The sequence below is a fragment of the Garra rufa genome, chromosome 15, assembly GCF_049309525.1.
Source record: "Garra rufa chromosome 15, GarRuf1.0, whole genome shotgun sequence".
NCBI classification, from domain to species: domain Eukaryota; kingdom Metazoa; phylum Chordata; class Actinopteri; order Cypriniformes; family Cyprinidae; genus Garra; species Garra rufa.
Genome location: NC_133375.1, coordinates 40,909,222 through 40,923,250, shown reverse-complemented (window position 1 = coordinate 40,923,250; position 14,029 = coordinate 40,909,222). Strand labels below are relative to the sequence as shown.

At 42.3% G+C, this 14,029-nt stretch overlaps 2 pseudogenes; both read left to right on the top strand.

The window, feature by feature from the left end:
* On the top strand, positions 1-1,239 carry LOC141287765 (ladderlectin-like; annotated as a pseudogene).
* Positions 1,240-2,626: 1,387 nt separating this feature from the next.
* LOC141287764 (4-galactosyl-N-acetylglucosaminide 3-alpha-L-fucosyltransferase 9-like) lies at positions 2,627-12,789 on the top strand (annotated as a pseudogene).
* Positions 12,790-14,029: the final 1,240 nt, after the last annotated feature.

Sequence of the window (14,029 nt, the reverse complement as noted above, 5' to 3'; positions counted from 1 at the left end):
ATGAGTGCAGGAAGTGCGGTCGTCCCAGTGGAAAAGGATCCAAGCAGCGGGAAGCCAATCGTCACGGCGAATCTGCGAGGTAAGCAACAGAAAAACAACAGCAAAAAACTTCAGTGGAGATCGTTCTCACTTGTCTGTCCTGAGCAGTCTGCTTAAAAAGGGAGGTTTCCGGTGACGATTGGCTCTGTGCTGATGGATTCCAGGTGCCGGTCGTGTGTTGCCAGGGCGACGCTGATTGTAGCTCGGGACTCCCACCACATAACATAATAAGAGTAATAATCTGAATAATACAAGACTATCCTTTATACTGGATACAGTTGATAAAGTTGAAAAATGCCCCTATGGATGGACAAATTTTGGAGTCCGTTCCTCCAAGTACTTCTCTCAGACGGTTAACTGGATCACAGCCGAGGTAAAGTGTTAGTTACAAGTTGACTCCTTTCTCCAAATTAATTTGACAGAAAACTATTACTGAGCAAACAATTATTCAAATCAGATTTTGTTGGACTAAAATGTTTAAAAAGTAATTTATACGTTTTGCTAAAAAGAACATTTTGTATTGATACATTTTTTTTCTTTAGAAAAACTGCCAAAAGGAGGATGCAAATCTTGCATCTGTGCGCAGTAAAGTGGAGAATGATTTTCTGATGAGTCTGTTGCCTACTTCTTCCTCACTATGTTGGATTGGTGGTCATGATGGTGTACAAGTATGTTAAGTTGTGTGGTCTGAAGAGACTTATTTGTTTGTCTAAATTGAAATTTCAGAAGTTTCTAATGAAGATGGTTTTACTTCTTCAAAGGCAAACTAAATTACCTTCTTTATGGAGTCTCAGTACAGTAGTGCAGTCTTATAATAACTGTTTTTGCTCTTTAGGAAGGACAGTGGGTGTGGAGTGATGGAACTCCCTATGCCTACACCAACTGGTGTGCTACGGAACCTAATGATCAGAGCTCAATGGAGGACTGTGGAGAGATCAACTGGACCTGTAAGAATGCAGTGTAGTTTTTTATTGTCAAATATTTTCCATCCTATAATTTTCACATCAAAGAGTAACATGAATTGGCTCATTTTCATTTTTTCAGTTTCATCATTTGTAATCATTTGAAAACTCATTTCATATTTCCACCCTACAGCTAACCGTTGCTGGAATGACAGAGACTGCTCAAACTTAATTGGCTATGTTTGTGCTAAAGACCTGTGAGATCATATGCAGTCATCCTGCTCCACAGTTACTTTGATTGAACTACATTTACATTTTCCAGCCTTATCTTTACACAATGTTCCAATCTTTAATCTAATCTCTCTGACACATTTCTGAAATCAATAAAAGCATGAAAGCAAACCTTGTGTGTTGTGGTGTATTAGAATGGCATACAAAAAGACAAAATAGTATTTTGCAAATCTAATGCAATTCTCAGGCATAGATAAAAGAAGAAAAGTTTGGCTCATATTAAATTATACTTAATACACCTACTACAATACAAATTACTAAATGAGTGTTGATTGATTTGCAATTAATTACTGATCGTCAGCCTTTATCCACAATATGTGGCAATACATATATGGGAATACTCTTCACACAATGAACACTGTTTACACAGAAGCACTATAAAGAAATGTATTTTGACTTAAACTATTTGATAACAAGAGTCTATTTTCCACAGTGCATTCAAATAAAGTTATCAACACACCTGTTGTCATGGTTGTATGGTACAAACATACATGATATAAAGATACATGCATGATAAAGAGTTACAGTCTTTAACACCTAAAAATCCAAAACCTTCACACTAAAGAAACTAAGAAATAGTATTGACCAGGCAGGACCAACTGTAGAGAAACAGCTTAAAATAAACTTAAAACTTAAAATACTAGTAAATACGAGGTGAACACAGCAGAACTAAATGATGAATCAGAGAGCACTGAAGCAAGTAAACGTCAGAAAACCAGCTGCACCTGATGGTATTTCTGGCTGCTTTCTATTATGCGCTATATTCACTCAAAAGTTTGGGATCAGTAAGAGTTGGGATCGGATGCCCATTTTCCACAAGTTCATATGATTCTTTAGGGTCTTAATGAAAAGTCTATATTATACTTTGGTTAAAAATTCTCAGTAGTGTAAAAAAAACAGCCATTTACCTTGTCAAAATCAGCTCTGCAAAAACTCAGCTCATTTTAAAACATGGCCCCTTTAAATCCTAAGGAGCTCTGCTCACCCCGCCCCTCTCTGGGATTACAAGACATATAATGTTTACTTTAGCCTAGGCTAGGCTGGTTTTAGCTGGTCAACCAGCCTGGTTTTAGCTGGTCATAGCTGGGCGGCAGGCTGGTTTTAGAGGGGTTTTGGCCATTTTTCCAGGTCTTAGTAAGGCTGGTCTTAGCTGGTCAGTCTGGGAAACCAGCTTAAACCAGCTACTTCCAGCTTAAACCAGCTAAGACCAGCCAACCAGCCTAGGCTGGTTTTATCAGCAGGGGTAGACCGGGATCGAAGCTTTCCTTTAAAAGCGAAAGTAACGGTTTCCCCTGCATCTTCAGTAAATGATGACTGCTGTGTTCATTATTACATCCAACAGCAGAACGCCTCAATCGCTCAATTAGAGTCTTCCTCTGCACCTGAGTCACACAATGGCGGTCGTATTTGGATTGCTTCAGCTCAGTGAGGGTGGGTCTAAGGTAAGACGCTCATATCAATCAACTGTGTATCATCACAATGACAAGCTGAGAATGATCTGACTTTAAAAAGGGGATATTACTTTAATAGATTAAAAAAAAAAAAAAAAAAACACTGGGTGGATTTTTATCATTGTAGGGTGGTTGTGTACACAAACTATCAACACACATTAATATTCAAACAACATGTAAAAGTTAGTTTTGTATCCGATGACCTCTTTAATGTTTTTTTAAAGACGTTTCTTATGCTCATTAAGGCTGCATTTATTTGATCAAAAATTCAATTTAAAACTGTTTTCTATGTGAAAATATTTTAAAATGTTTTTTTTTTTTTTTCCTGTGATACAAAGCTGAATTTACATCATCATTACTCTAGTCTTCAGTGTCACATGATCCTTCAGAAATCAAATATGCTGATTTATTATCAGTGTTTCTAACCATGCTGCTTATTTTTTTCCAGGATTCTTTATCAAATAAAAAGTTGAAAAGCATTTATTTAAAATATACATCTAAACATCTAAATGTTTGGGGTCTGTAAATTTTTATTCTTTTGAAAGAGAATGCTTCTTACGGAGCCACTCCTTGGTTTTCCTGGCTGTGTGCTTTGGGTCATTGTCATCTTGGAAGACCCAGCCATGACCCATCTTTAATGCTCTAACTGAGGGAAGGAGGTTTTTGCCCAATATGTCACAATACATGGCCCCGCTCATCCTCTCCTTAATACAGTGCAGTCGTCCTGTCCCCTGTGCAGAAAAACACCCCCACAGCAATATGCTTCCAGCCCCATGCTTCACTGTAGGTATGGTATTATTGGGATACTCATGATGATTCTGTCACGGTTGGAATAAGGGTCTGGGTCCAAATGCAGGGAAAGTAAGAATATTTAATAAAACAAAACACAAATAAACATAAACAAAAGGCCAACACGGCACAACACAACTAGAATTGAAAATCAAAACAAGAAACACGGTCTAGAATCAGGAACAGGGAAACACACACGAAGACAGTACAGGAGACAATGCAGCCAGGATGAGTAGTGGGAAATGAGTGTTCTTATAGACCAGATAATTGTGGACAGATGTGAGTGTAATCAGTGCTAATGACTAGACAGGAGTGTACAATTAGGGATGTGTAGTGCAGGGAAGAGAAAACAGCGACCCCAGGTGGCTGAGGGGAGCCCCACAGCCCAGATCATGACAGTACCCCCTCTCAAGGGAACGGCTTCCAGACGTTCCCAAAACAAAAAAGATCTGGAGGGAGGAGGAACGGTGGAAGGTGCATCAGGGGGAGGGATGGCGGGCTAGGCCCGTGCAGCGCAGTCACCGCCGCGTCAGGAACAGAGAGCGCGGTTGGCTCCGCGTCCGGAACAGAGAGCGCAGTCGCCTCCGCGTCAGGCGCAGAGATAGCGGTCACGGCCGCGTCCGGAACAGAGAGCGCGTTCACAGCCGCGTCAGGAACAGAGGGCGCGGTTGTCTTCGCGTCCGGAACAGAGAACGCAGTCGCCGCCGCGTCCGGAACAGAGAGCGCGGTCACCGCCGCGTCCGGAACAGAGAACGCGGTCACCGCCGCGTCCGGAACAGAGAACGCAGTCACCGCCGCGTCCGGAACAGAGAACGCGGTCATCGCCGCGTCCGGAACAGAGAGCGCGTTCACAGCCGCGTCAGGAACAGAGGGCGCGGTCACCGCCGCGTCAGGAACAGAGAGCGCGGTCACCGCAGCGTCAGGAACAGAGAGCGCGGTCACCGCCGCGTCAGGAACAGAGAGCGCGGTCACCGCCGCGTCAGGAACAGAGAGCGCGGTCACCGCCGCGTCAGGAACAGAGAGCGCGGTCACCGCCGCGTCAGGAACAGAGAGCGCGGTCACCGCCGCGTCAGGAACAGAGAGCGCGGTCACCGCCGCGTCAGGAACAGAGAGCGCGGTCACCGCCGCGTCCGGAACAGAGAGCGCGGTCACCACCGCGTCAGGAACAGAGAGCGCGGTCACCACCGCGTCCGGAACAGAGAGCGCGGTCACCGCCGCGTCCGGAACAGAGAGCGCGGTCACCGCCGCGTCCGGAACAGAGAGCGCGGTCACCACCGCGTCAGGTACAGAGAGCGCGGTCACCGCCGCGTCAGGAACAGAGAGCGCAGTCACCGCCGCGTCCGGAACAGAGAACGCGGTCACCGCCGCGTCCGGAACAGAGAACGCGGTCACCGCCGCGTCAGGAACAGAGAGAGCGGTCACCGCCGCGTCAGGAACAGAGAGAGCGGTCACCGCCGCGTCAGGAACAGGGACAGTGGACGCCGCCTCCGCCGCCCAACGAGCGAAAATGGCTGTCATCCACTCGGGCTCAGTCACCGCCACGCCAGGAACAGAGACAGCGGATGGCGCCGCGTCAGGAACAGAGATAGCGGCCGCTGCTGCCTCCGCCGTCCAACGAGCGCAAATGGCCACCATCCACTCGGGCAAAGTCACCGTCTCCTTGAAAGAAAAACTCCCCGCTGGACCCATAGTTGCTGGCTGCATTCTGTCTCGGTTGGAATAAGGGTCTGGGTCCAAATGCAGGGAAAGTAAGAATATTTAATAAAACAAAACACAAATAAACATAAACAAAAGGCCAACACGGCACAACACAACTAGAATTGAAAATCAAAACAAGAAACACGGTCTAGAATCAGGAACAGGGAAACACACACGAAGACAGTACAGGAGACAATGCAGCCAGGATGAGTAGTGGGAAATGAGTGTTCTTATAGACCAGATAATTGTGGACAGATGTGAGTGTAATCAGTGCTAATGACTAGACAGGAGTGTACAATTAGGGATGTGTAGTGCAGGGAAGGGAAAACAGCGACCTCAGGTGGCTGAGGGGAGCCCCACAGCCCAGATCATGACAGATACTCATCATTCTTCTTCCTCCAAACACAGCGAATGGAGTTAAGACCAAAAAGTTCTACTTTGGTCTCATCTGACCACAGGACTTTCTCCCATGACTCCTCTGGATCATCCAGATGGTCCCTGGCAAACTTCAGACTGGACATGGGCTGACTTAAGCAGGGGAACCTTCCGTGCGATGCAAGATTTTAAACCATGATGTCTTAGTGTATTACTGATAGTAGCCTTGGAAGCGATGGTCCCAGCTCTCTTTACGGCATTGACCAGCTCCTCCCGTGTAGTTCTGGGCTGATTCTTCACCATTCTTAGCATCATTGATACCCCATGAGGAGAGATCTTCCGTGGGGCCCAGTCCGAGGGACATTGACAGTCATCATTAGTCTCTTCCATTTTCTGACAATTGCTCCAACAGTTGTTCTTTTTTCACCAAGCTGCTTGGCAATTACCAAAAAAAAAAACACAGTAATCTCATTACAACACATTTAAGGTAAATTGAACTAATTTTCTGATATCTGAAAAGGATGAACTGTGTGTTTATATTACACCCCTGACTTAGAAGCTTCAAAATGTTCATAAAGAGATTAAATTTAATTTATAAGAGATAAGAGATTTAATTTAGGTAAAAGTGTAGGGCACGACAGGGCTAAATGTGCCCCGGGGTATAAGTGCCTTTGATATTATTTTCCTCTAAACCACTAGATGGCAGAACAAATTTGCCATAGCACTTTCTAAAACATCCACTTTTCAAGATACACCTGCAATTCTGTCTGATCCTTGACGCGATCGCGGGCAGCAGAGCAAAGTCGATTCTGTGCTAACTTGATCAAATATTTGATGTTTTTAAAAATGTTGTAGATTTAAGTAGCAAATGAGAATCACTACAATTCTTGAATATATCTTGAGACAAAAGTCTTCTCAATGATTTTCAGTTTTGTTTACAGTTTTTTTCAATCTCTAACAAGCGCTTACCCATACAGATACTTTTTCTAAACTCTTAACACAGACTCGCACCTACAAAACACAATTGGCCAAATGGATAATTTTCTTCTCAAAAATACATTTTGTTAAATATATACTAACTCTTCATTTCGAAATAGAATACATCTTTCTCTGCACACACTAACTTTACCAAAACACTGGAAATCTGACTCAAAATGAAATTATTCTGTCAAAGAATAACACTTGTTTTCACTTCACAAGGTACATGCAGTCAATCAAAGTACACCAGGTTTCAAAATACTGGCTATTGTTGACATTACAAAAACTGCATAGACTTTTTATGTTTCAGTTTTACAGGTATTTGCATGCAAAACATGCAATCCACCATTTTGACACTAAATTTCTTGGTTGGGAACTGTCTGTCCACGACTGAATGTTCACATTCAAAAGCATTCCAGTAAAAAGCAAATAAGTTTCTTTTTATGTTTATTACAGGAGGTACAGAAACATGGTATGATAGAACAGAAAGTTTTACTGTATTGCTTACAGTGAACAAAATATCCATGAAACACAAGAGCATTCTGAACAAAAAAACAACAGCAAAAAGCCTAGATAAAAAAAAGGGGGGGGGGGGATCTAATAAAAAGCACAAAATTACTGTATCTAATCTCTGCGATCTTGAAATGAATTGAATTGAGAATGATTGGTAAATTCCAATTCACTTCCTGGAATGGAATTGGATTTGGAATTGGAATGTCAGGAAACAGAATTGAAATCAAATAAATTCCAAAAAATTCCACTTGAGTAGCTAGTTTATAGTACATTAAATATTGTAAATCACATAAACAACAAACATATAAAAGAAATACAAAGTACTGTATGTTTAGTTGGTTAGGTAGGTAAGCATGATCATTTCACATGCCAAATTTCAGGAAATGATGATAATTCGATGCAATAAAAATGAATGAAATACATGAATGAACATGACCAATCTTTTTGTGAGTTGAGACATATTATGTGGTAATCATATATTGAATGTATAGTACATACAGAAACTTATCACCACTGTCATTCAATTATTAATTCATAATGTACAGTTCTCATTTTTATTTACTTGCATTTGATCAACTGTATTTCATACATTACTTGGTATTTGTAAAGCATCATAAATAAAGTTAAAATGTATGTCTCTAAATGCAATCACACATAGATGCTCAGAAACAGCAATAAATGGAATTCAGTGGAATTTCCCTGAATTGAATTCCACTTCCTGTAATTCCAATTCAATTCCAACTCTGTTTCCTGTAATTGTTGTTGAATTCTAATTCCAATTCCAAGTCCTTCTTTGAATTGGAATTGTTGAGTTCATTCCTGAATTGACTCCAACTCTGTTTCCAAAACATCACTCCTCAAAGTCCACATTTTACTGTAAAAGTGTAAATGTAATAGAAAAAAATAACCACTGCCCCTGAGTGTAAGCCAGACTGGAATCAGCTGTGGTTGGCCCAATTTACCCAACATAAATCAGCTGTGTGTCAATTATTCAATTGTTTGTTTATTATCAGCTGAGATATATTTTTGATATTGATATTGTTTTTGAACTGATTTCATTGCAGAAGCAGAGGTTTTTATACTGTATCTAAGGTTTGGAATATTGTTTTTGCTATTGTGGGATGTTGTGTGTTAACATTCGTAAATACTACAAAAACAATCCATCATTTTGTTGGGAGGTATAGCTTGTCTGTTAAGAAAATGTAAGCATTGTGGAAATGTGTTCACTGACTGCATATTGGGTGAAAACGACATGAAATGCGTGAATGGTATGGCCACAAAAGACCGATGCTGTGCTAATTGTGTTTAGAGTTTTGAAAATGTGACAACTGTTTGGACAAACGCTTGTTAGCGACTGAAAAAAACTGTAAAATACAGTGCTGTTCAAACCTTATTGCTTGCAGAACTCACAAACATCCATCGATAGCCTACTAGTGTAACTAGCTGTAATTGGACACAGAAATTAAAGTTCTCAAAGGGGCTCTTAAAAGAGGTGAGATGTTACCACAATTCATTTCAGAATTATAATTTGAATCTTATTTGCTTGTGTGAGCCTAAAATGACTTTAAGCCAATAAGACTTGTTTGCAATTCATGACGATTAGTAATTAAATATTGTTTAATATACATAATCAAATTTCAACTTCTTTTATGTAATAAATGGACTAAAAAAAACTTTAAATTCAAATAACTAAATTGTCTTGTTGAATGAAATGGAATGGGAAAAAACAAGCCATGGAAGTGTAGGTTTTAGTCTCTCAGACTCTCTTACAATTAATTCAGAGACTGATTCTACATGTCTTTTAATTAAAACACTATTTTTTTGTTATTTAATTGCTGGTGTTCAAGATTGAAATGTTTATTTTAATTATTCTCTATAGATCAGAATGTCAAGCACCAATTCTAAAGGAATTTCACTGCCGCATTTGGCTGCTTTCGTGGCATTGCAGGTCTCATCTCTCTGACTGTCTTCTATTGCTGGTCCTCCAAATTTCTGTCTAGCTTCACCACATATAAGCAAGTCTCTTACTGATCCAGTAGAGGAGAAACCTATTGTTCTCTTATGGGTTTGGCCTAAAAATTACAGATTTCATTTCAGTGACTGTTGTCATTTGACAGATCATAGATCACTCTACAGCGATTCAGATGCAGTTCTACCAGAAAGACTCGGGAGAATTTATACTATACCGATTACATTTATGTAGAAGCTCAGCAAGCAATCCGGTTCTTTGGCGTAGGCCCCGTTCGTAACTCGCATTCCGAGGGTACGGAAACAGCGAGTCCCGCCTGAAGACGAAGGCGGGGGCGCCGCTAACCCCCCCGCGGAGTCAGGAAAGGGGCCAACTGGTGATGGTGAGGATTGAGGAAGACAATCTGAGGTCTTCGTGAAGAAGGTGATAGCCTGATTGATGGATGTGGTAATAGAGGGATGACCCAGCTTGGTAGAATAGAGGAGTTGGAGGAGAGATTCCATCTTGGTGGAGGTGGGGAGGATGGAGGTGCTGGAGCAACAGCATCTGCGAACTCAGACATGGTAAGCGCTACCCCTTAAAGCTACAGTAATGATATGATTGGAAGATGAGGAGGTAATTAGTGACGCGAACGATTGAGTCTTCCTGCCAGAACTTGCGCTAGCTTCATTTCTACCAGAAAGACTCGGGAGAATTTATACTATACCGATTACATTTATGTAGAAGCTCAGCAAGCAATCCGGTTCTTTGGCGTAGGCCCCGTTCGTAACTCGCATTCCGAGGGTACGGAAACAGCGAGTCCCGCCTGAAGACGAAGGCGGGGGCGCCGCTAACCCCCCCGCGGAGTCAGGAAAGGGGCCAACTGGTGATGGTGAGGATTGAGGAAGACAATCTGAGGTCTTCGTGAAGAAGGTGATAGCCTGATTGATGGATGTGGTAATAGAGGGATGACCCAGCTTGGTAGAATAGAGGAGTTGGAGGAGAGATTCCATCTTGGTGGAGGTGGGGAGGATGGAGGTGCTGGAGCAACAGCATCTGCGAACTCAGACATGGTAAGCGCTACCCCTTAAAGCTACAGTAATGATATGATTGGAAGATGAGGAGGTAATTAGTGACGCGAACGATTGAGTCTTCCTGCCAGAACTTGCGCTAGCTTCATTTCTACCAGAAAGACTCGGGAGAATTTATACTATACCGATTACATTTATGTAGAAGCTCAGCAAGCAATCCGGTTCTTTGGCGTAGGCCCCGTTCGTAACTCGCATTCCGAGGGTACGGAAACAGCGAGTCCCGCCTGAAGACGAAGGCGGGGGCGCCGCTAACCCCCAAAAATAGGTGGACTTAAGGATCCACCAGAACGGGGCCCACCCCCAAAGGACGGTTTTAAAATTACCTTACGGTCGTGAATCCTGGGGTTCCTGGCTTAGATGGAGAAAGAAAGAGAAACAAATTAGATTTAGATGAGTGCCATTCATGGTTAACTTAAATGAACCACTAGCTGTTTTTTTTTTTTTTTTTGAAAATGAACATATGCTCCTGGTATCCTTGATTGCGACGTGAAACAGGGCCATCCTTTGATAGAACGCATGGACCCCGCCCGGGCATCTTTTGATAGAACACATGGGCCACAGGCCATCTTTTGATAGAACGCTTGGGCCACAGGCCATCTTTTGATAGAACACATGGGCCACAGGCCATCTTTTGATAGAACACATGGGCCACAGGCCATCTTTTGATAGAACGCTTGGGCCACAGGCCATCTTTTGATAGAACGCATGGGCCACAGGCCATCTTTTGATAGAACACATGGGCCACAGGCCATCTTTTGATAGAACGCTTGGGCCACAGGCCATCTTTTGATAGAACACATGGGCCACAGGCCATCTTTTGATAGAACACATGGGCCACAGGCCATCTTTTGATAGAACACATGGGCCACAGGCCATCTTTTGATAGAACACATGGGCCACAGGCCATCTTTTGATAGAACGCATGATTGAATACACAGCCCTCTTTTGGTAGAACGCATGATTGAATACGCAGGCCGTCTTTTGTTAGAACGCATGAATAAATACACAGGCCGTCTTTGGATAGAACGCATGATTGAATACACAGGCCATCTTTTGGTAGAACGCATGAATAAATACACAGGCCAGCTTTGGATAGAACGCATGATTGAATACACAGGCCATCTTTTGGTAGAACGCATGAATAAATACACAGGCCAGCTTTGGATAAAACGCATGATTGAATACACAGGCCGTCTTCTGATAGAACGCATGGGCCACGGGCCGTCTTGATAGCTTTGGTATTTATAATTACGATAGCGCATGAAGGCAGCATAAGCTGCAGCCACTTGAACCTATAGCGTGTACAGCTGTTTGACAGACGTATAACCCGCAGGCCATCTTGCTTTAGTAGCTAGCCATGCAATTCGTGAAAGTGCCAACCGCTTTGGCAAAACACCACCACCAGTAGAAAAAAATAGGATTTACCTAGATCGAGGCTGGAGAGCTTGCTGGGCTTCGAGGATGGAGGTACGGGAGCGATGGCATCGGTGAGCACCGCGGGTTCGTGTCGGCGCTCGGCCGCTCGGCTCTCTCCGGCTCGGATTGGCGCGTGTAGCGCGAGCGCGCTGGCGATTAGAGCCTCATGCCGCCGCTTGAGCAGCTCGAGCTCACAGATTCACCAGACTGGGCTCTAGCCGCTGCTTCTGTCTACCGCCGCCAGCGAGACGACGGTACATTGTTACGACTCCTGCACCGCAAACACATCCGCAGAGGAGGAGAACCGCACGGTTCGCGTTAAACTATGCCGACAGTCGTTTTTAATGAAGTAACCATACCATGGTGTCCGTGATAAATCCTGTCAGTTTGAGAGAGTTAACAGCTCCGCTCCTTGCAACTGCGGCTGGAATCCAGTTTCACGGCTGTGTGCTGGAGCAACAGCATCTGCGAACTCAGACATGGTAAGCGCTACCCCTTAAAGCTACAGTAATGATATGATTGGAAGATGAGGAGGTAATTAGTGACGCGAACGATTGAGTCTTCCTGCCAGAACTTGCGCTAGCTTCATTTCATCAAGCCATCAGTTGGGATCTGTCCAACCTTCCTCCATCTCCTCGTCCTCCAGAAATGGATTTGGTTTCATGTAGAATCCCCAACCAACACCCAAAGGATACCAAGTCTGGAAAACATATTCAATGTCACTCTCAGCTACAGCAAGGATGCTGATATTCCTGTACGGTTGCGCTTGACCACCAGCAAAAAACCTAATGAGGATTTTGTCATTTCCAAAAAAAAAAAAAAAATGAGTGTGTTGGATTGTAAGTAACAATGATCCCTCAACTGGTGTTGGCACTAGAAACTGTTTTTACCAAGAATTAAGCAAACACAGGTGACTTTGTTTGGACAGACTTACAACACATAATTTCTGGATTATAAAGACTACTTTCCAATAATGGCTAGCTGCAAATTTGACCAGTTCTTTGAGAACTCCATCAACAAGGACTACATCACTGAGAAGTTAAACGGGCCGCTTGTGACAGGTACCACCCCTGTGGTGTTGGGTTCGAAACTATGAACAAGGCGATTCCTTCATTCATGTGAATGACTTCCCTAATGCAAAGTCTCTAGCCGAATATCTGCTTCAGCTGGACAAGGATGAAGATGTGTATCACAAGTACTTCAACTGGAGGAAACATCTCACTCCAACTCCTCATTTAATATAACAGACCCAAGAGTTTATTCTGCCTGTCTGCACTACTTGTGACCATGTGGCATGACACGAGGGATTTAAAGAAGCTTATGACATCTATGAATGGTATTTTAATTCCTGAACTGAGAAACCAAAATTCCCTTGATATTTTGATACATAAGAGGTCATTGGACTATAAAAACATCCTGTAAGTTTCAGAACTCAAAACAGCTTATACTGAAGGCAGTCTGCTAAAACAACTGGTTGTGGAATGTGCCACTCTATGATGTAATAGTGTGGCTAAATACTGCCTTCGCAGAAGAAGATCAACGCCTGCTTCTACATCACTGTCTGTTCATGCACAGTGTAAAAAACCAGAGGTGAACACGCACAGGTCTATGCAGAAACCAAACAATGAAGATAACTCGGAATACAAGAAGACTCAAGAAAAACTACTTCTTCATCCAAACTCTAGGAAAAAGTGGATATACTTTATTTTTAATGAAGTTTCCGGACCACGTCAGTGAGAGCTTGGTCCTTTGTTTACTTCATTTTACTGTAGATTCATTCGTTTACAAACAAGGCACGATTCAACACAGGGTTTTCAGAAAGATTAAAACTATAAGACGATGCTCTGCCAACTATATTGGATCCAACTGTAATGTCATACCACACAAGTGTGAGTATCTGTTTTTATTATGTGGTCACTACTGCTTTGTCTGTTGTTACAAATTATTTCATTTTGATTGGTTATGGATGGCAGCAACTGCAGAGGTGTTTGTAAATTGTTAGTCGACATTCTGAATCATTTCAGTGATTTGAATCTTAATTCCGTTCATGGGTCATTCTACAGAAATGTCCACTTTTTGTATGGTAAAATGTCTTAAAATGTTTTTCTTTTTCTAACATTTAAACTTCAACATTATTAGCAGTGTTGGGGAAAGTTACTTTTAAAAGTAATGCATTACAATATTGAGTTACTCCCTAAAAGGAGTAACTAATTACATTACTTGGTTACTTTTTATGGAAAGTAATGCGTTACTTTACTTTTGCATTATTTTTTAAATCTGGGCAGGGCTTGCTTTTTTGTTTTTAATATAAAAAGTTCTATTTTTGGCAAATGTAAAAGCCTTTTTACACCAAAAGCATCAGGCTTAGAGAAAAGTAAATTCATGTCTGGTAGAGCGCAGAAGAAAAAATGTCAAAAAAAAAAAAAAGGAAAACAATTGTTAGATTATTTTAAGTAGTTTTTGCTTATTAGTATGGATGAATTGGATCATCGAAGGTTGGCAGCAAAGACATCGGTTAATAAAATGGGGTTAAATACA